This window comes from Polypterus senegalus, chromosome 9 (genome assembly GCF_016835505.1).
Source record: "Polypterus senegalus isolate Bchr_013 chromosome 9, ASM1683550v1, whole genome shotgun sequence".
In the NCBI taxonomy this organism is placed as follows: Eukaryota; Metazoa; Chordata; class Cladistia; order Polypteriformes; family Polypteridae; genus Polypterus; species Polypterus senegalus.
This window is the reverse complement of record NC_053162.1, coordinates 92,937,283-92,959,957: the sequence shown is the minus strand read 5'-3', so window position 1 is coordinate 92,959,957 and position 22,675 is coordinate 92,937,283. Positions and strand designations below refer to the sequence as shown.

Here is a 22,675-nt window from a genome sequence, read left to right as displayed (position 1 = left end):
CCATCCCACACTTCCTTCATACTGTTTTTCTGCAACTTCTGCTCCAGCTTTCTCCTGTACTGCTCTTTCGCCAAACTGAGCTGGACTCGGAGTTCCTTCTGCACGCACTTCAGCTCATGCTTATCACCACCTTTAAAAGCCCTTTTCTTCTGGTTCAAAAGGCCCTTGATGTCACTTGTAATCCATGGCTTGTTGTTAGCATAGCAGCATACTGTTCTTACTGGAACTACAATGTCCATACAGAAGTTGATGTAATCAGTTGTGCATTCAACAGCCTCTTCAATGTTCTCACTATGTGATCTCAGCAATATATCCCAGTCTGTAGTTCCAAAGCAGTCTCTCAGAGCCTGCTCTGCCTCAGGGGACCACTTCCTGAATGAGCGTGTGGTTGTAGGTAGCGCCCTCACTCTTGGTTTGTATTGAGGCTGAAGCAGAACCAGGTTATGATCTGCTTTCCCAATCGCAGGCAGTGGGGTGGCGCTGTATGCGTCTTTAACGTTTGCATATAGTAGGTCAATAGTCCTGTTTCCCCGAGTTTTACAATCCACATACTGGAAGAAGGCAGGTAATGTTTTATCCAGCGTTACATGGTTAAAGTCTCCAGCGATTAGCACAAGTGCCTCAGGGTGCTGCGTTTGTAACTTAGCAACTGCGGAATGGATGATGTCACACGCTATCTCGCGTTAAGCGAGGGGGATGTAAACAATAACAGCAATCACGTGTCCAAACTCTCTGGGCAAGTAATAGGGGCGCAGACTTACGGCCAACAGTTCGATGTCCCTGCAGCCAGTGGAGATTTTAACGTTTACATGTCCTGAGTTGCACCACTTTGTATTGACATAGAGAGCGAGTCCTCCTCCTTTTTCTTTCCACAGGTACTTGCGTCTCTGTCCGCTCTAACTGTGCTAAACCCGGGTAGCTCCACGTTAGCATCTGGGATGATAGACGTTAGCCATGTTTCACTAAAACACAGCAAGCTGCATTCTCTGTAGGTTCTGACATTTTTCACCAGCACAGCCAGTTCGTCGATCTTATTTTGTAGTGAGTTTACATTTCCCAGGATCACAGAAGGCACCGACGGTTTATAACGCCATTTTCTCGATTTAATCTTATTTTTTACTTTTGCGCCGGCTCGGCTGCCCGATATTGTCTTCTTACCTCGTCAGGTAAATAATTTAGTAGTTTTTTGTGTGTTGATGAAAAGTGTATAAATGAATATGTTACACAAATTCAGATGTATTCAACTATTCTGTAATGTAGTGCAGTGTGCATCAATGTAAATTCTTTTAAATGTATTCATGCATAGCTTTTGGTTATAAAATAGAGTTATTATTCATTGCATTCCCCTCAATATAAACTTTCTTTTGTTATAGCACTGTAAATGCTTGTTGAACAAAAAATTGTTTATTGACATTAAATACACTGATAGAACACAAATTATCTCCATTTTACAGGGTGATCAACAACTTTACACATTTGTGAACCTTCGCCTTTTCAGATTTATTTTAACAAGCAGGGCTAAATAATTAACTTACTGACCTTTTCACTACTCTAGTTGTCATTCTCCCATCTCCAGTCAATAAATTAAACAGAGGTAGAAATCAAAACTAGACTAACTAAATATGTCAATTATAATTTTCATGCTTTCATCCACCCTGTTAACTACAGTATGATTCCCATGTGAATATTTTTAATGATAATAAATTGGGAGTTAAGGTTGATCATTTTTTTATGAAAAATTCATTTCAACACTGAAAGTCATTACTGAGTGGAAATCTAGGCAAGTACACTATAATTAAGCTTCAAATGGTTTTACATTTGATAATTTTACAATATCGGTGTCATAGTGGTTCAATGCTAATTACTGCTGTCACAACTCCAACAATCTGAAGTTGACTGCTGGGGCTGTCACTAAGTTTACATGTTCCTTTCATGTCATCTATTATTACAGACGTGTTAGTGTGATTGGCAACTTTAAATTGGAATGAACAAATATAGATACAGTCATATGAAAAAGTTTGACAACCCCTCTTAATTCTTTGGATTTTTGTTTATCATTGGCTGAGCTTTCAAAGTAGCAACTTTCTTTTAATATATGACATGCCTTATGGAAACAGTAATATTTCAGCAGTGACATTAAGTTTATTGGATTAACAGATAATATGCAATATGCATCATTAGAAAATTTGACAGGTGCATATATTTGGGCATCCCAACAGAGATATTACATCACTACTTAGTTGAGCCTCCTTTTGCAAATATAACGCCTCTAGCCACCTCCTATAACCTTTGATGAGTATCTGGATTCTGGATGGAGGTATTTTTGACCATTCTTCCATACAAAATCTCTCTAGTTCAGTTAAATTTGATGGCTGCCGAGCATGGACAGCCTGCTTCAAATCATCCCTTTAGATTTTCAATGATATTCAAGTCAGGGGACTGTGACGGCCATTCCACAACATTGTAGTTCTCCCTCTGCATGAATGCCTTTGTAGATTTCGAACTGTGTTTTGGGTCATTGTCTTGTTGGAATATCCAACCTCTGTGTAAGTTCAACTTTGTGACTGATGCTTGAACATTATCCTGAAGAATTTGTTGATAATGGGTTGAATTCATCTGACCCTTGACTTTAACAAGGGCCCCAGTCCCTGAACTAGCCACACAGCATGATGGAACCTCCACCAAATTTGACAGTAGGTAGCAGGTGTTTTTCTTGGAATGCGGTGTTCTTCTTCCACCATGCAAAGTGCTTTTTGTTATGACCAAATAACTTAATTTTTGTCTCATCAGTCAAAGCACTTTGTTCCAAAATGAATCTGGCTTGTCTAAATGAGCATTTGCATACAAGTGACTCTGTTTGTGGCAAAGAGCAGAAAGGGCTTCTTTCTCATCACCCTGCTATACAGATGTTCTTTGTACAAATTGTGCTGAATTATAGAACGATATACAAATACACCAAGTCTAAATGTGCAGCAAGATGTTCTTGCAGGTCTTTGGAGGTGATCTATGTGTTGTCTCACAATCCTGCGGATATGCTGCTTCTGTATTTTTCTTGGCCTGCCAGACCCAGGTTTAACAGCAACTGTGCCTGTGGCCTTCCATTTCCTGATTACATTTCTTATAGTTGAAACTGACAGTTTAAACCTATGAGATAGCTTTTTGTAGCCCTTCCCCTAAACCATGTGTCACAAAACAAACACAGAGTCACAGAAAAGTTTGGGACAGCCACCCGTATAATTTGGTTTCCTGGCTGCAACAGTCGTTTTTAAATGAACACTGCACTGATGTGCACACAACCGAGCCCAAGATAGAACTGAGGGACTAGGGAAAAGGTGTAGGCTTTTAAAGTGGAAGACAGGAAGTGAGATCATAGGGATCGGGCTCATGGTCTTCAGCCATTGGTTCGAGTCCGGACGTGACATCACAGGGGCCGGGGCCGGCAAGGTCTTCTTCCATTGGCTCGGTCCCGGAAGTGATGTCAAGAGAGCCAGGTGGGATCTCCCGTGAATGGTCTACAGGAAATGGAGAAAAAGAGTCAGTGCACTCTGCCACATCCCAACATGCTTCGGAATCGCCCTTACTCAAGCCCTTTAGCTGTCTCCCATGCGCATGTGTGTGACACATGATACTGAACAATCTTTTTTTTTCAGATCTTTTGAGAGTTGCTTTAAGGATCCCATGCTGTCACTCTTCAGAGGAGAATCAAAGGGAAGCACAACTTGCTTCTGACCACCTGAACTACCTTTTCTCATGATTGGACACACCTGCCTATGAAGTTCAAGGCTTAACGAGCTAATCCAACCAATTTGGTGTTGCAAGAAATCAGTATTGAGCAGTTACATGCATTCAAATCAGCAAAATGACAAGGGTACCCACATGTTTGCACAGCCAGTTTTTCACATTTGATTTAATTTCATACAACTAAATACTGCTTCACTAAAAATCGTTGTTTGGAAAACACCCCAGTACTCAGATGTTCCAAGGAAATGAAAAACATACCACTGTTATGTTTATTGTTGAAAGTAAATTATTATGCAGGCTGAGAGGGGTTCCCAAACTTTTTCATAAGACAGTATGTGCATTGAACTATCATTTCTTTAAGGCTCCGCAATCCGTATTAATCCATACTATGTGTCACCATCACCTGATCAAGGCACCATGCAGTTAGTTCATTGACTTCAGTTTTTTCACATGAAGCCTGAAACTCATAAGGACTGTGTAGCAGATGCCTGCGGGGGCGACCCAGCCGGGACGCCTTGGAGGACTGGAAGAGGGCGTACGCCCACTTCAGACCACGTGGGGGTGACCACCCTGGTTGCTATGGGGACCACGGGTACAGAGCTTTGAAGCTCGACCCTGTAGGGGCCCGTGCTCACCACCAGGGGGCGCTCCGATGCTTTGGGAGCCCTGGGCCTCAGCATTTCCGCCACACCCGGAAGTGCTGGGGGGAAGACGTGCAGGGACACCCGGAGTGCTTCCGGGTACACATCCAGCACTTCCGCCACACTAGGGAGTGTCGGTGGAAGATTGCCGGGAAGCACCTGGAGCACATCCGGGTGCATATAAAAGGGGCCGCCTCCCTTCAAACAATGACTTGAGTCGGGTGGAAGCAGGACGAGGTCTGGGAGGAGATCAAGAGGCGGCCTGAAGAAGTGAAGGCATTGTGTGTGTTGGCCAGGACTTTGGGGACTTTTGGGGACTGTGGCACTTTATTGTAAATATGGAGCACTATAATAAATGTGTGTGGGGTGACTTAAACGTGTCTGCCTGTCTGTGTCCGGGTCATGTTCCACAACTGATTTAGATAGTTTATGTTAGGTAGAATGCACAGTGGAGGCACGGCGGTCTCATGGCCTTGGAACCCCTGAAGATTTTGTTATTTTTTTATTACCTAATCTTATTTTTATTTCATATAAGCTTTTCTTCATTTTGTAAAGCACTCTGAGCTACACCATTTGTATGAAAATGTGCTATATAAATAAATGCTGTTGTTTTAGGTAAGCAGGCTTAGAGCTTTATATGTAAGGTGGCACACTTTGAAATTAGCCCTAAGCTTAACTGTGCACCAATGTAAAGACTTAAAAATAAATGTTACGTGATCATACTTTCCAGTTCTTACAATGATTCTTGCTGTAACACTTTGAATTAACTGAAAGCTGCATATAGAATGGTTTGAACAGCACGTGAATAACACCTGAAAGAATTTCTCAGTATCTTTCATAAAAATCATGTTAATTTTCCCATATTTGATTTAGTAAAATTAATATTTAGATCAAAAAAGTTAAAATGTGACAGAAAATTTTATTATTGTGGTCTGCACCATTTCCCTCAATAAATAATGTTTCTGTGATTTTTTTTTCCTGTTGAGACTAGTAGTTATCATCCATCCGCTCTTTTAATTCACTAACGTTAATTAAGCATTCTATCAGAGAAATGTCATTTGGTCTTAAAGTAAGCTATAGCTGGGTATAGACTGCATACATGTGAAAATAAGTATTATGTTTTCTAAGAAAAACATTCTTAACTGATGGTAGATATGTGAGAGTAAATCACAGATTCAATAAACCTGACAGTTGCAGAAGGAAATACAATTTAGAAATGACAGGAAAAAAAATAAAACAAAATTCTATTTTTTTGTTTAATTGACATTTAATTGTGCTACACCAATATTTGTTGATATCTGATGTGCACACCATGAGTAACCAGACTTTAATGATTCCATAGTAATTGTTTTCCCGTAACATGTAACTCTTAGTTCCCATTAAAGTCTGTTTTAAAAATGTTACAAAATTGGTTCTGTGAAATTGAGAGAAGAAATCACCCTTTGCATTTTCTGCTTTTACTAATCAACAGGAGAAGCTACTCAAACTAGTTCCTTGTTCATTTGAAGTGTGGAGTACTTATATGATTGAATCGCCAAGTTACTTTTAAAGTAAATATTACTGGTAGTGTTTTGAAGGGAATCTTATGTTTTACTTCACTCTTGAAGAGCTATGTAATAAGATGAGAAAGTAATAAATATGTTTGTTGTAATTCACAAGTTTTTCACTATTTACAGTTTAAACATTAAAAAAACATGTTTTAGAATAATTTTTACAATTTATAAAGGTTTTTGAAGAATTACCTCTTGTGTAAACCTACTCACTAAGTTATTTCGGTGTTGATACTCAATACCTGATTCCTTTTAAATTAAGAGCATGTTTAATATTACAATATTATGCTAGCAGCAGGTATAAGGAAGCAATCAGGAACCACAATGAACAGGATACAAGCTTCCCCACATACTGTATAATTCAACAGGGATACACTAAAATGTAGCTATGAAAAAGCCATGTTAAAATAATGGGTTTTTATCAGTTGTTTAAAATGCTCCACTGCATTAGCCTGGTGAATGCCTATAGGTAAGCTATTCCAAATTTTAGGTGCATAACAGCAGAAAGCTGCCTCAACATTTCTTTTAAGTTTAGCTCTTGGAATTATAAGTAGACCCTCCTTCGAAGATCTAAGGTTATGACTTAGTGTGTAAGGTGACAGGCATTCCAAAATATAGGATGAAGCGAGATTATTTAAGGCTTTGTAAACCACTAGCGGTATTTTGAAGTCAGTTCTGAATGGACCGGGTAACCAATGTAATGACATCAAAATTGGAGAGATGTGCTCGGATTTTCTTTTCCTAGATAAGATTCTGAAAACTGCATTCTGCACTAGTTGTAACCAATTGATGTCTTGGGTAGTCCTGAGAGGAGTGCGTTACAGGTAATCTAGTCGACTAGAAGAGTGAACTCACTTTTCAGCATCTTGCAAAGTTATAAGGGATCTAACTTTTGTTTAATTCCTTAAGTGAAAAACTGCTGTCCTGGTAATCTGATTAATATGTGATTTAAACTTTAGGTCAGAGTCAATCCATCCATCATCCAACCCGCTATATCCTAACTATAGGGTCACGGGGGTCTGCTGGAGCCAATCCCAGCCAACACAGGGTGCAAGGCAGGAAACAAACCCTGGGCAGGGCACCGGCCCACGGTAGGGTGCACACACACACACTAGGGACAATTTAGGAACGCCAAAGCACCTAACCTGCGTGTCTTTGGACTGTGGGAGGAAACCAGAGCACCTGGAGGAAACCCACGCACACATGGGGAGAACATGCAAACTCCACACAGGGAGGACCCGGGAAGCAAACCCAGGTCTCCTAACTGCAAGGCAGCAATGCTACCCACTACGCCACCGTGCCGCCAGGTCAGAGTCAATAATCTCCCCTAAATTCTTTACCTCCATCTTGACTTTTAACCCTAATGGATCATGTTTATTTCTAATACCCTCACTATATTCATCTTTTCCAGTTAAGTAAGATTTCTGTTTTCTCCTTATTAAGTTTGAGAAAATTGATACTCATCCATTCAGAAACACAAATAAGACATTGGGTTAGTGAACTAAGAGAGTTGGGGTCATCAGGCACTTTTGATAAATACAGTTGCATATCATCAGTATAGCTGTGGTAGCTCACATTATACCTTGAGATAACCTGACCCAATGGAACTATGTAGATAAAAAAGAGAAGTGGTCCCAGGATAGATCCTTGTGGAACACCATATGGAATATTCTGTGTCTTCTATGTATAATTATCACAAATAACAAAAAAATTCTACCTGTTAAGTAAGACTCAAACCAATTTAAGACACTTCCAGAGAGACCCACCCACTGACTAAGGCAATTTATAAGAATTTTGTGATTAATGGTATCAAATGCTACACTCACACCCTAAGAGGATGAGAACCGATAAACTATCTGCATTAACCCGCAAGTCATTTACTACTTTAACCAGTGCAGTTTCTGTACTGTCATTTGCTCTAAATCCTGACTGAAACTTGCCAAGAATAGCAATTTCATTCAACTGATCATTTAGCAGTGTAATAACTGCCTTTTCTAGAATTTTACTTAAGAAAGGCATGTTAGAAATAGGTCTGAATTTGTCAAAAACAGAAGAGTCAAAATTATTTTTCTTAAGCAAGGGTTTAACAACAGCAGTCTTAAGAGAGTCTGGGAAGACCCCCGTATCTAATGATGAGTTTACTATGTCAAGCACACTGTCAATTAGCACATCGGACACTTCTTTGAAAAAACTTGTTGGTATTGGGTCAAGGATGCAAGTGGAGGATTTCAGTTGAGAAATTATTCTACATAGATCAGGTAAATCTATCCTGATGAACAAATTTAATTTGTTTAAAAAGGAATACTGGGATTTAATGAGATCAGCTTTGGGAGGGATGTACTATATTATTTATAATATCATTCATTTTGTGTTTGAAAATATAGCAAAAGCCTCACAAGTTTCACCGGTAGTTTTTTGGAAGCATTCCATTGAGTGACCTGGGTTTAGCAAACGATCAATAGTAGAGAATGAAACTCTTGGATTACCAGCATTATTATTTATAATTTTAGAATAGTATCACCGCCTCCCCAGATGGACTGTGTTGTTATATTCTGTTATTTTAACCTTCAATATTTCATAGAGAACTATCAATTCAGTTTTTCTCAATTTACATTCAGCTCTCTGGTATGTTTTCTTTAAATCAGACAGTCTTTGGCCCTTCCATGGTATAATAGTGCTGGAGGGTTTTTTAACTATCTTTTTAGGAGCGACTATGTCAGCGGCAGCTCTCAATTTAGCATTAAAATTTTCCGCCTTACTATTTACACTATTATCAATATTGTAGTAGGCAGTACAAAACGGACTGGGTGTTTACAATGTTAGCAAACTTTGAAGCTACAGATGCATCAAAATAGCATTTTTTAAGAGTACACTTCTCTTTAGTTGTAGCTATCAGTATTTCTACATTAAAAAAAATATGAAAAAATAGTCTGATAAACTGATATCCACAATCTGCCTCACATCAACTTTTAATCCGTTCGTAATCACTAAATCCAGTGTGAGACCCACATTATGTGTGGACTTGCTAATGTTAAGGCTCAGATCAAATGAGTACAGGAGGTTCATGAATTCTTTTGCTTTTGGGTCACACTGTTTATCGACATGAAATTTAAAGTCACCAACAGTTAGTTATACATGGTGTGAAATGATCAGATTCGACACACTTTAAAAGGTTTGGGGCAGCCACCCATATAATATCCCTGTCTGCAATGGGTTTGAAAATCAACACTGATGTACATTTGATGGAGTCCAAACAGGAACTGAATCACTGTTGTAAAGATGGTGGCAAGACTGGAAGTGATGTAAGGAACCGGAAGTGATGTGCTTCTGGATGTCGGAACCGGAAGTGACCTTTTCAAGGACGACTCAGACAGGTTTTCCCCTGTTTGGTCTGCAGAGATAACAGAAGAAGGTTTAGAGCACCCCACCACCCCTTGGCCTGGCGTGGAATTACCCTCACTTGGTTCATACAGCTTCATCTTACTTGCACGTGTGTGACAATGGACAATATAAGAGACTGAGAAACTCCTTAAAGTGACTCAAAAGATGCAAACATACCAAACCCAACATCTTTACACTTTAACTGGCTTGAGTAAATATTTGCTAAACACCTGCCTTACTTGCCTTGGCAAACCACATGAGTAAAGTTGTATTTTGGAGCTGCAAGTTCAGTTACAACAGCCGCACCATCAGAGGTGAGGAACATTTCACTTAATGTAAGAAAGTCGATTTTCCTATCACTAATAAAATTGTTGATGTAAAAGATTAGATTAGAGTTACATAGTCAGAAGAGACAAATTACCTTGTAGATGTTTTCAGAGAAGACACAGGCATCAAATCAATTAGAATGCAGACCATCTCACCTGAATAAACGTGGCCTCTCCCAGAAGAGATCCCAGTTGTCCACGAACCCAATTTTTGGTCCCTCGCAGAAGCCTTTCAACCAGTTAATGCCAACAGATGATTGTAGTAGTATACCTATCTGAACATACAATTACTTACAGTACAAACCACAGTGGTATTAAGATTTCAAAATAGCTTATTAAAGACTCCAAGGATTAATAGAGTTACCAGTGGGAGGTCAAGATTTTAGCTACAAGGCCGCAAAGCTGTGAAAGTATCTTTCTGTTTATATAAGAAATGCCCTTCAGTCTAAGCTTTCAAATCTAGGCTGAAGACTCACTACTTTAGTCTCTCATTTGAGCCTCTAATAGTGCCTCTCCATAACTCAAATAATATTAGTCCTATATTAATTAAAGATATACCCCAATATGTTTCAATGTACGCTGATGATGTTCTACTGTACCTTGGTACCTTTTGATTATGACAAGTTTTTTTTTTTATGACATTTAACTTTTATTGAGTATGTTGTTTTGCACTTGATCAATAATGTTTGGCAATAAAGGACATTAACTGTTGTATTTTCATGCACCTCTGGTTTCAGTTTGGCCAGCAACTACTAGGAGCCCCTCAGAGAAACAAAATATATTTTCCCTCATTTCTCAAATTAATTTCCTTTTCTTACTAATGAAATAAAGCCCCTTTTCCTATTGTTGGCCCCATGTGTTTAAAAAACCTGTCAATTAAATGGAATATAGCTGGCTTGACACCCCAACATTTGCACCTGTGTCTGACAATTTCATCACACTTTTCTTTACTATTCAGATAAAATTTTCTGAAATTGCTTAAGACTCAGATATACCTTAAATTTGCTTTATACATCCTGCAGAATATTTTTCTGCTTGCCTCATTGATTTTCTATCTTAATAACAATTTAATTATCTCTTTGTGTACTGAACCTGTAATTCTCTAACACACTCCATTCTTTTGATGAACTTGTATTTATTTTTCCTGCCCATAAGTGCTCCTGCCGTCACTTATCTTTTAAAATGCCCTCCTTTCCCCTTATTGATTTCTTTTGTGTAATGCTATACATGATTAAACCTCAGAATCCTGCAACACTCACAATAAATTTTAAGAATAGTGCAAGAGCATGTTTTTACTGATGTGTATCAGGTTGAAACATATGCATAGGAAAATCAGAAAGTGGTCATTCAGTGGCAGTTAAAACAAAACTCCAGATCAGTGAAATACTAAATTGCTCACCACATCCTAGCCATGGATGATCTGTGTTCGAACAATCCAGCTCTTAACTTAAATACAAATCAGTTACTGTATCAATACTGTACGTTGATGAATATTTTTGTTACTGTGCTATGCTACCTCTGCTGGCATAAGTAGAAGACAAACCAGTCTGAATATGGAAGAAGGCTGTTCCTGATGGAATGATTGATTTGTAATTATATGTAACTTGATTTGTAATGGGTGTGTTTATTAAGATATTTAAGTTAAGCGACTATGTTTACATTGCTGGGCATTCTATTGTGCTCCTGTGGATTAAATACTTTGTGTGAGTAGTTGAAAAATGATTATTTTCGTCTGTTGGACAAAACTGTTTTCTACTTCCTAGTCACTAACTTTCTACAGAAAATATGATTAAGAATTGCTACTTAGAGTCTACTGAGGGGAATGGAAGCAAGAAACATGCTGACACATTTCTCAGGCCCAAAAGATTGTGCCAGTAACAAAGGGTTTCCAACCATTCTTCTAAAGACTATCCATTTCTAATCTCTCTCTATATATAATCCAACGTCTGTCTATCTCTCTGTCTGTTTCACAAGAGAACTACTTTAGATCAGGTTTTTTCTATAATTTGCTCGAACATCCCGGTTGATTTTGCAACTTCTCTTATCGCTCTAAGAATCATAGTTCACTTGCATGAGTGATTTATGTGCACAAATCTGAGACAGAGGCTGCGGGCCGAGGGTAGGGGAAAGCGTGATGTCAGGAGTGTGGAGCTGGGCGGGTCCCTCTTCGCTCACGTACCAGCCTCCGTTCAAATCGCTCTCCCTCTGGCCACGCTTTGGAGTGGACCTTGCCTCCACTTAGCTAGTGATAACTGTTTGTTTATTGATTTTTAAAGTCTGTCCTGTTTCACTACTATGTGGGCAGAGCCACAGGAAATGGGTAGTACTGTATAATTCATGGTTGTGAGAGCAGAATACAGGAAGCAACTTCATTGTAAAACATAAAACCACAGAAGACCAGTTTTAAGTTGGCAACAACCATTTTCAGTTTAGGGAAGGGAAATCCATATAGACACTGGGAAAATGTACAAACTCAAATATGAGGCATGGATATATCAATTTACATTCAATTATATCATTGGCCTACTAATGCAATGAAGCTTGATGTCAAGCTACTCATCTAGTAGTCTTTTTTTTCTACTTTTCTCCTTTTTTATTTAAATTTTACTGAAAGTGGGCTTAAATATTTGGTTAGGTATCACTTTGTACTGCTACTCATATCAGCAAACAAGGATGTCAGAACTTTTCGAAAAGGTGACTCAGTCAAAAATGAATTAGTATTGATTCTTCTAATCAAATGCCAGTAACACTAACAAAAACCATTTCCTCTAGCAGCTACCTGTCATGCAAAGAATCCGAAGATTAGTTTTACTGGATTTAGGAAGCCTAATGAGCCAATTTCTTTCATTAGGTGAATCGATTTTGGCACCATTTGTAAACCGTGGGAACATAAATAGAAGCATCAACTACACATATTATTGATTTTATTAAGATATATACTGCATTATATAACATTACTTTACCAGTAACACTTACTGAGTAATATACAATCTGCAACACACGTGAATAAGTACAAAACTGTATAAAAAATCATAAATTGACTTTACTGCAAGACAGTATGCCCTAGATGCAGAAAATGCATATCACATTTATCAATTGTTTCGTGCAAGGTTATTATTAATTTCACTGGACATTTTCAGCTCACCTAGTTAATTTCAAGTTGCTATAATAATTCAAACAGAAATGTCATATTTTCATAATAACTTATGGCTTTGTCACTCTTGACATTTCACTAAATTATGTGAAAAGGTTAGTCTGGTATATTTCTGTACAATGTCCATTCAATGCTTCCCATACTTTGCACACAGCACTTAAAACACACACTCAAGCATACTGTTGTATAAGAAAAGTGTTCACCCTCTAAATGTTTTTCACATTTAATAGTCTTAGAGACTGGTACTTTTATGCATTACGTTAGGAGATTTTAAAAGAGAATTCAAAAAGAAAGTGTGGACACTTTTTCTATAGTGTCGTTTCTTGTGACTGAAGACAGACAGATATAATTAAAGTTAGTAAAAATCTTTTATTGATACACACCAGGCAAAGGTAAATTTGACAGAGAAGCACAGTCCTAGGACACCTGCCCTTCGTCTGCCCCGAGGGGTCGGTGTCCCAAATTTTTATAGGGCTTTTGTCTTATGACTTTAGTTACACAAGTATTTCAGAATATTAGCCTGAATCAGCACTACCAGAAATCTAAAGGTGGAATACATCTGTTAGTTTCCTTAGTTTGGGGCTCGATGAGTCCACACTTGTGGTTTTTTGTGTAGTAACCTTAAAACAAGAAGTAGCACTTAACACGCATACTTTGGGCACGCAGGGTCTGCATGGCTCTTGTCACGTACACCAGATTGATCAAGCTGTTTTGTATTTTTCCACAAAAGCAAACCTCTGTTCAAATTACTGGAGAATGTTGGTTTGCCTACACTCTTAATAAAGATGCCACAGTGGTCTTCAGAGTGATGCCTTAGGAGAAGTATTTTTGGTTCCTTAAAGAACCATCCACATGAAGGTTAAAGAAAGAACCTAAATTCATTACAAAAGGAATAGATATTAGCAGATTTATACAATATCACTGGGTTTCTGACTTTAAAAGGACTTATATATAATATAATCATAATATATTATATTATGTAATGTAATGTAATGTAATGGGGCGGCACGGTGGCGCAGTTGTAGGTAGCGCTGCTGCCTCGCAGTTGGGAGACCAGGGTTCGCCTCCTGGGTCCTCCCTGCGTGGAATTTGTATGTTCTCCCCGTGTCTGTGTGGGTTTCCTCCGGGCGCTCCGGTTTCCTCCCACAGTCCAGAGACATGCAGGTTAGGTGGATTGGCGATTCTAAATTGGCCCTAGTGTGTGGTTGGTGTTTGTGTGTGTCCTGTGGTGGGTTGGCACCCTGCCTAGAATTGGTTCCTGCCCTGTGTTGGCTTGGATTGGCTCCAGCAGACCCCCGTGACCCAGTATTTGGATTCAGTGGGTTGGAAACTGGATGGATATTATGTAATCACTCAGGCTAAGTTCACATTTTCTTGATCTGTTGCATCCTGCTAGTCAGCCCATTATACATTTAATATTTCTTATTTATCTGGACATTAGTATTTTTTACAAAGCCCGAGGAACTGATTTTATACATAAAGAACCCTTTATATTGTGAAACAGTTCTTTATTAAGCAATGATTCTATGAATAACCATACAACCCATTAAAGTGCCATTTTAGAACCTTTATTTATAAGATTGTAGCTACTTTGAGCTTTTATTTACCCATTTATTTTCACATAATGCTTTGATATTAAAAATAACAAAATTTACATTTTATACTGAAAGCTGCTCACTTGACGCTTTTGTTCATTTATCTCCTCCTACAGTCAGCTCCATATATATATGAACAGTGGCACAATTTTCATAATTTTGGCTCTGTATACCTCTGCAAAGGATATGAAATTAAGTGATTATGTGAGTTAACTGCAGATTTTCAGTTTAAATTGAAGAGTTTTGCGAAAAATAGTATGAGCTGTTTAGAAATGACAGCCTTTTTTTATATCCCCCAGTTTTTCCAGGGGCTCAAAAGAATTTGGACATTTGACTGACAAACTATGTCACAGTGAAGTTGGAGCAGTACCCTCATTATTTCATTAACTATTAAGACTTTCATCTCTCCCCGTAATCAGCCACAAAAAAAAAATCTATTTCTGTATTTTCCCCTGTCTCATCCTTTTAAAACTGTTGATTTCTTTTGCATTTTTTTTCCTGTACAGAGGTATTCAAATTTATGTATAAATACCGTTATGGCCTGGGACAAGGAGAGGTGAGAGAGAGAGAGAGAGAGAGATAGTAGGATATAAGTAAAGGTGCAAATGAAAGACAGTAGTAACAAAAGCTTTCACCGGTTTGCTCCTAGACACAACTTTCAAACGGCGACTTTTTCCAAACCAGCACTTAAACAGGAAAAGAGAAGCAGATCACGAAAAAGGAAAAATTTTGACCGTCAGACATATCTGCTTAAAAGAACTGCTTAGAGCAGCAAAAACAAAACCGCACTAGCATCATTTAACAGACACACACACACAAATGCTTTCAAAACCCAAAAACAAACTGGTATGTTTCCAGTTTATCTCAAAAAATTAAATCTAACATTACACAAGCAAAGCTGGTCTATTTAGAGACCATCAAAAATTGCACAAGCTGACTATAAAAATAATCATCTTGGCGGGGTATTGGTTAAAGTTTTCAACTAGCAATAATCACGCCTCAGAAAAACTTCATAGGCTACGATACTGCCACTGCGCAAAGATAACACATCTGCTGCTGCTCTTAACCTGCTAGGAAACCAAAGGCAATCCTAAAGTAGGGTACAAAGCAAGAGTGCAAACTTTTTTGCAAAACAAACGTATCAGATGGAACCGAATGCTGAAGTTTTTCCAAATATTAACGACAGAAAGGCTTGACTGGACTTTTCCTTAATCCTGCTCCTGTCTATTTAAACGTGCATAAAGTTGATTACGTTTTACTGATTTCAATCTAAATCCATTTATGTAAATGAGCCACGCCCACAATCAGATAGTTCCTCCTCCCAAGAAAAGTATCACAAAACTCAACCTACTCTTGATTTCATGAGTCTTGGCTTCATCTCTTCTAATTAGCAGTACACCTTTTCAGAGAAGAATTGTTGATCATCTCCAGAGAAGGACTTAGAAAAATCAATAATTGAAATTACCTTTTTTTTTACTCCTTTTATTTTCTCCACCTCAAATCTTATTTGCTTTTTTACATTATTTTTTCCTTCATCTTCTCTGTATTTTCCCCTGTCTCATCCTTTTAAAACTGTTGATTTCTTTTGCATTTTTTTTCCTGTACAGAGGTATTCAAATTTATGTATAAATACCGTTATGGCCTGGGACAAGGAGAGAGGAGAGAGAGAGAGAGAGAGAGAGATAGTAGGATATAAGTAAAGGTGCAAATGAAAGACAGTAGTAACAAAAGCTTTCACCGGTTTGCTCCTAGACACAACTTTCAAACGGCGACTTTTTCCAAACCAGCACTTAAACAGGAAAAGAGAAGCAGATCACGAAAAAGGAAAAATTTTGACCGTCAGACATATCTGCTTAAAAGAACTGCTTAGAGCAGCAAAAACAAAACCGCACTAGCATCATTTAACAGACACACACACACAAATGCTTTTAAAACCCAAAAACAAACTGGTATGTTTCCAGTTTATCTCAAAAAATTAAATCTAACATTACACAAGCAAAGCTGGTCTATTTAGAGACCATCAAAAATTGCACAAGCTGACTATAAAAATAATCATCTTGGCGGGGTATTGGTTAAAGTTTTCAACTAGCAATAATCACGCCTCAGAAAAACTTCATAGGCTACGATACTGCCACTGCGCAAAGATAACACATCTGCTGCTGCTCTTAACCTGCTAGGAAACCAAAGGCAATCCTAAAGTAGGGTACAAAGCAAGAGTGCAAACTTTTTTGCAAAACAAACGTATCAGATGGAACCGAATGCTGAAGTTTTTCCAAATATTAACGACAGAAAGGCTTGACTGGACTTTTCCTTAATCCTGCTCCTGTCTATTTAAACGTGCATAAAGTTGATTACGTTTTACTGATTTCAATCTAAATCTATTTATGTAAATGAGCCACGCCCACAATCAGATAGTTCCTCCTCCCAAGAAAAGTATCACAAAACTCAACCTACTCTTGATTTCATGAGTCTTGGCTTCATCTCTTCTAATTAGCAGTACACCTTTTCAGAGAAGAATTGTTGATCATCTCCAGAGAAGGACTTAGAAAAATCAATAATTGAAATTACCTTTTTTTTTACTCCTTTTATTTTCTCCACCTCAAATCTTATTTGCTTTTTTACATTATTTTTTCCTTCATCTTCTCTGTATTTTCCCCTGTCTCATCCTTTTAAAACTGTTGATTTCTTTTGCATTTTTTTTCCTGTACAGAGGTATTCAAATTTATGTATAAATACCGTTATGGCCTGGGACAAGGAGAGGTGAGAGAGAGAGAGAGAGAGAGAGATAGTAGGATATAAGTAAAGGTGCAAATGAAAGACAGTAGTAACAAAAGCTTTCACCGGTTTGCTCCTAGACACAACTTTCAAACGGCGACTTTTTCCAAACCAGCACTTAAACAGGAAAAGAGAAGCAGATCACGAAAAAGGAAAAATTTTGACCGTCAGACATATCTGCTTAAAAGAACTGCTTAGAGCAGCAAAAACAAAACCGCACTAGCATCATTTAACAGACACACACACACAAATGCTTTCAAAACCCAAAAACAAACTGGTATGTTTCCAGTTTATCTCAAAAAATTAAATCTAACATTACACAAGCAAAGCTGGTCTATTTAGAGACCATCAAAAATTGCACAAGCTGACTATAAAAATAATCATCTTGGCGGGGTATTGGTTAAAGTTTTCAACTAGCAATAATCACGCCTCAGAAAAACTTCATAGGCTACGATACTGCCACTGCGCAAAGATAACACATCTGCTGCTGCTCTTAACCTGCTAGGAAACCAAAGGCAATCCTAAAGTAGGGTACAAAGCAAGAGTGCAAACTTTTTTGCAAAACAAACGTATCAGATGGAACCGAATGCTGAAGTTTTTCCAAATATTAACGACAGAAAGGCTTGACTGGACTTTTCCTTAATCCTGCTCCTGTCTATTTAAACGTGCATAAAGTTGATTACGTTTTACTGATTTCAATCTAAATCCATTTATGTAAATGAGCCACGCCCACAATCAGATAGTTCCTCCTCCCAAGAAAAGTATCACAAAACTCAACCTACTCTTGATTTCATGAGTCTTGGCTTCATCTCTTCTAATTAGCAGTACACCTTTTCAGAGAAGAATTGTTGATCATCTCCAGAGAAGGACTTAGAAAAATCAATAATTGAAATTACCTTTTTTTTTACTCCTTTTATTTTCTCCACCTCAAATCTTATTTGCTTTTTTACATTATTTTTTCCTTCATCTTCTCTGTATTTTCCCCTGTCTCATCCTTTTAAAACTGTTGATTTCTTTTGCATTTTTTTTCCTGTACAGAGGTATTCAAATTTATGTATAAATACCGTTATGGCCTGGGACAAGGAGAGGTGAGAGAGAGAGAGAGAGAGAGAGATAGTAGGATATAAGTAAAGGTGCAAATGAAAGACAGTAGTAACAAAAGCTTTCACCGGTTTGCTCCTAGACACAACTTTCAAACGGCGACTTTTTCCAAACCAGCACTTAAACAGGAAAAGAGAAGCAGATCACGAAAAAGGAAAAATTTTGACCGTCAGACATATCTGCTTAAAAGAACTGCTTAGAGCAGCAAAAACAAAACCGCACTAGCATCATTTAACAGACACACACACACAAATGCTTTAAAACCCAAAAACAAACTGGTATGTTTCCAGTTTATCTCAAAAAATTAAATCTAACATTACACAAGCAAAGCTGGTCTATTTAGAGACCATCAAAAATTGCACAAGCTGACTATAAAAATAATCATCTTGGCGGGGTATTGGTTAAAGTTTTCAACTAGCAATAATCACGCCTCAGAAAAACTTCATAGGCTACGATACTGCCACTGCGCAAAGATAACACATCTGCTGCTGCTCTTAACCTGCTAGGAAACCAAAGGCAATCCTAAAGTAGGGTACAAAGCAAGAGTGCAAACTTTTTTGCAAAACAAACGTATCAGATGGAACCGAATGCTGAAGTTTTTCCAAATATTAACGACAGAAAGGCTTGACTGGACTTTTCCTTAATCCTGCTCCTGTCTATTTAAACGTGCATAAAGTTGATTACGTTTTACTGATTTCAATCTAAATCTATTTATGTAAATGAGCCACGCCCACAATCAGATAGTTCCTCCTCCCAAGAAAAGTATCACAAAACTCAACCTACTCTTGATTTCATGAGTCTTGGCTTCATCTCTTCTAATTAGCAGTACACCTTTTCAGAGAAGAATTGTTGATCATCTCCAGAGAAGGACTTAGAAAAATCAATAATTGAAATTACCTTTTTTTTTACTCCTTTTATTTTCTCCACCTCAAATCTTATTTGCTTTTTTACATTATTTTTTCCTTCATCTTCTCTGTATTTTCCCCTGTCTCATCCTTTTAAAACTGTTGATTTCTTTTGCATTTTTTTTCCTGTACAGAGGTATTCAAATTTATGTATAAATACCGTTATGGCCTGGGACAAGGAGAGGTGGAGAGAGAGAGAGAGATCGTAGGATATAAGTAAAGGTGCAAATGAAAGACAGTAGTAACAAAAGCTTTCACCGGTTTGCTCCTAGACACAACTTTCAAACGGCGACTTTTTCCAAACCAGCACTTAAACAGGAAAAGAGAAGCAGATCACGAAAAAGGAAAAATTTTGACCGTCAGACATATCTGCTTAAAAGAACTGCTTAGAGCAGCAAAAACAAAACCGCACTAGCATCATTTAACAGACACACACACACAAATGCTTTTAAAACCCAAAAACAAACTGGTATGTTTCCAGTTTATCTCAAAAAATTAAATCTAACATTACACAAGCAAAGCTGGTCTATTTAGAGACCATCAAAAATTGCACAAGCTGACTATAAAAATAATCATCTTGGCGGGGTATTGGTTAAAGTTTTCAACTAGCAATAATCACGCCTCAGAAAAACTTCATAGGCTACGATACTGCCACTGCGCAAAGATAACACATCTGCTGCTGCTCTTAACCTGCTAGGAAACCAAAGGCAATCCTAAAGTAGGGTACAAAGCAAGAGTGCAAACTTTTTTGCAAAACAAACGTATCAGATGGAACCGAATGCTGAAGTTTTTCCAAATATTAACGACAGAAAGGCTTGACTGGACTTTTCCTTAATCCTGCTCCTGTCTATTTAAACGTGCATAAAGTTGATTACGTTTTACTGATTTCAATCTAAATCCATTTATGTAAATGAGCCACGCCCACAATCAGATAGTTCCTCCTCCCAAGAAAAGTATCACAAAACTCAACCTACTCTTGATTTCATGAGTCTTGGCTTCATCTCTTCTAATTAGCAGTACACCTTTTCAGAGAAGAATTGTTGATCATCTCCAGAGAAGGACTTAGAAAAATCAATAATTGAAATTACCTTTTTTTTTACTCCTTTTATTTTCTCCACCTCAAATCTTATTTGCTTTTTTACATTATTTTTTCCTTCATCTTCTCTGTATTTTCCCCTGTCTCATCCTTTTAAAACTGTTGATTTCTTTTGCATTTTTTTTCCTGTACAGAGGTATTCAAATTTATGTATAAATACCGTTATGGCCTGGGACAAGGAGAGGTGGAGAGAGAGAGAGAGAGAGAGATAGTAGGATATAAGTAAAGGTGCAAATGAAAGACAGTAGTAACAAAAGCTTTCACCGGTTTGCTCCTAGACACAACTTTCAAACGGCGACTTTTTCCAAACCAGCACTTAAACAGGAAAAGAGAAGCAGATCACGAAAAAGGAAAAATTTTGACCGTCAGACATATCTGCTTAAAAGAACTGCTTAGAGCAGCAAAAACAAAACCGCACTAGCATCATTTAACAGACACACACACACAAATGCTTTCAAAACCCAAAAACAAACTGGTATGTTTCCAGTTTATCTCAAAAAATTAAATCTAACATTACACAAGCAAAGCTGGTCTATTTAGAGACCATCAAAATTGCACAAGCTGACTATAAAAATAATCATCTTGGCGGGGTATTGGTTAAAGTTTTCAACTAGCAATAATCACGCCTCAGAAAAACTTCATAGGCTACGATACTGCCACTGCGCAAAGATAACACATCTGCTGCTGCTCTTAACCTGCTAGGAAACCAAAGGCAATCCTAAAGTAGGGTACAAAGCAAGAGTGCAAACTTTTTTGCAAAACAAACGTATCAGATGGAACCGAATGCTGAAGTTTTTCCAAATATTAACGACAGAAAGGCTTGACTGGACTTTTCCTTAATCCTGCTCCTGTCTATTTAAACGTGCATAAAGTTGATTACGTTTTACTGATTTCAATCTAAATCCATTTATGTAAATGAGCCACGCCCACAATCAGATAGTTCCTCCTCCCAAGAAAAGTATCACAAAACTCAACCTACTCTTGATTTCATGAGTCTTGGCTTCATCTCTTCTAATTAGCAGTACACCTTTTCAGAGAAGAATTGTTGATCATCTCCAGAGAAGGACTTAGAAAAATCAATAATTGAAATTACCTTTTTTTTTACTCCTTTTATTTTCTCCACCTCAAATCTTATTTGCTTTTTTACATTATTTTTTCCTTCATCTTCTCTGTATTTTCCCCTGTCTCATCCTTTTAAAACTGTTGATTTCTTTTGCATTTTTTTTCCTGTACAGAGGTATTCAAATTTATGTATAAATACCGTTATGGCCTGGGACAAGGAGAGGTGGAGAGAGAGAGAGAGAGAGAGATAGTAGGATATAAGTAAAGGTGCAAATGAAAGACAGTAGTAACAAAAGCTTTCGCCGGTTTGCTCCTAGACACAACTTTCAAACGGCGACTTTTTCCAAACCAGCACTTAAACAGGAAAAGAGAAGCAGATCACGAAAAAGGAAAAATTTTGACCGTCAGACATATCTGCTTAAAAGAACTGCTTAGAGCAGCAAAAACAAAACCGCACTAGCATCATTTAACAGACACACACACACAAATGCTTTTAAAACCCAAAAACAAACTGGTATGTTTCCAGTTTATCTCAAAAAATTAAATCTAACATTACACAAGCAAAGCTGGTCTATTTAGAGACCATCAAAAATTGCACAAGCTGACTATAAAAATAATCATCTTGGCGGGGTATTGGTTAAAGTTTTCAACTAGCAATAATCACGCCTCAGAAAACTTCATAGGCTACGATACTGCCACTGCGCAAAGATAACACATCTGCTGCTGCTCTTAACCTGCTAGGAAACCAAAGGCAATCCTAAAGTAGGGTACAAAGCAAGAGTGCAAACTTTTTTGCAAAACAAACGTATCAGATGGAACCGAATGCTGAAGTTTTTCCAAATATTAACGACAGAAAGGCTTGACTGGACTTTTCCTTAATCCTGCTCCTGTCTATTTAAACGTGCATAAAGTTGATTACGTTTTACTGATTTCAATCTAAATCCATTTATGTAAATGAGCCACGCCCACAATCAGATAGTTCCTCCTCCCAAGAAAAGTATCACAAAACTCAACCTACTCTTGATTTCATGAGTCTTGGCTTCATCTCTTCTAATTAGCAGTACACCTTTTCAGAGAAGAATTGTTGATCATCTCCAGAGAAGGACTTAGAAAAATCAATAATTGAAATTACCTTTTTTTTTACTCCTTTTATTTTCTCCACCTCAAATCTTATTTGCTTTTTTACATTATTTTTTCCTTCATCTTCTCTGTATTTTCCCCTGTCTCATCCTTTTAAAACTGTTGATTTCTTTTGCATTTTTTTTCCTGTACAGAGGTATTCAAATTTATGTATAAATACCGTTATGGCCTGGGACAAGGAGAGGTGGAGAGAGAGAGAGAGAGAGAG

At 37.7% G+C, this 22,675-nt stretch overlaps 7 non-coding genes across 7 annotated transcripts; all 7 read right to left on the bottom strand.

The window, feature by feature from the left end:
• Positions 1–15,290: 15,290 nt before the first annotated feature.
• Positions 15,291–15,431, bottom strand: LOC120536123. Its single transcript, XR_005635029.1, has one exon. It is a non-coding gene; the product is annotated as a U4 spliceosomal RNA (small nuclear RNA).
• Positions 15,432–16,393: 962 nt separating this feature from the next.
• Positions 16,394–16,534, bottom strand: LOC120536122. The gene has a single exon (XR_005635028.1). It is a non-coding gene; the product is annotated as a U4 spliceosomal RNA (small nuclear RNA).
• A 962-nt stretch (positions 16,535–17,496) lies between these two features.
• Positions 17,497–17,637, bottom strand: LOC120536121. The gene has a single exon (XR_005635027.1). It is a non-coding gene; the product is annotated as a U4 spliceosomal RNA (small nuclear RNA).
• A 961-nt stretch (positions 17,638–18,598) lies between these two features.
• LOC120536120 lies at positions 18,599–18,739 on the bottom strand. Its single transcript, XR_005635026.1, has one exon. It is a non-coding gene; the product is annotated as a U4 spliceosomal RNA (small nuclear RNA).
• Positions 18,740–19,694: 955 nt separating this feature from the next.
• On the bottom strand, positions 19,695–19,835 carry LOC120536119. Its single transcript, XR_005635025.1, has one exon. It is a non-coding gene; the product is annotated as a U4 spliceosomal RNA (small nuclear RNA).
• A 961-nt stretch (positions 19,836–20,796) lies between these two features.
• On the bottom strand, positions 20,797–20,936 carry LOC120536128. Its single transcript, XR_005635034.1, has one exon. It is a non-coding gene; the product is annotated as a U4 spliceosomal RNA (small nuclear RNA).
• Positions 20,937–21,897: 961 nt separating this feature from the next.
• On the bottom strand, positions 21,898–22,037 carry LOC120536125. Its single transcript, XR_005635031.1, has one exon. It is a non-coding gene; the product is annotated as a U4 spliceosomal RNA (small nuclear RNA).
• Positions 22,038–22,675: the final 638 nt, after the last annotated feature.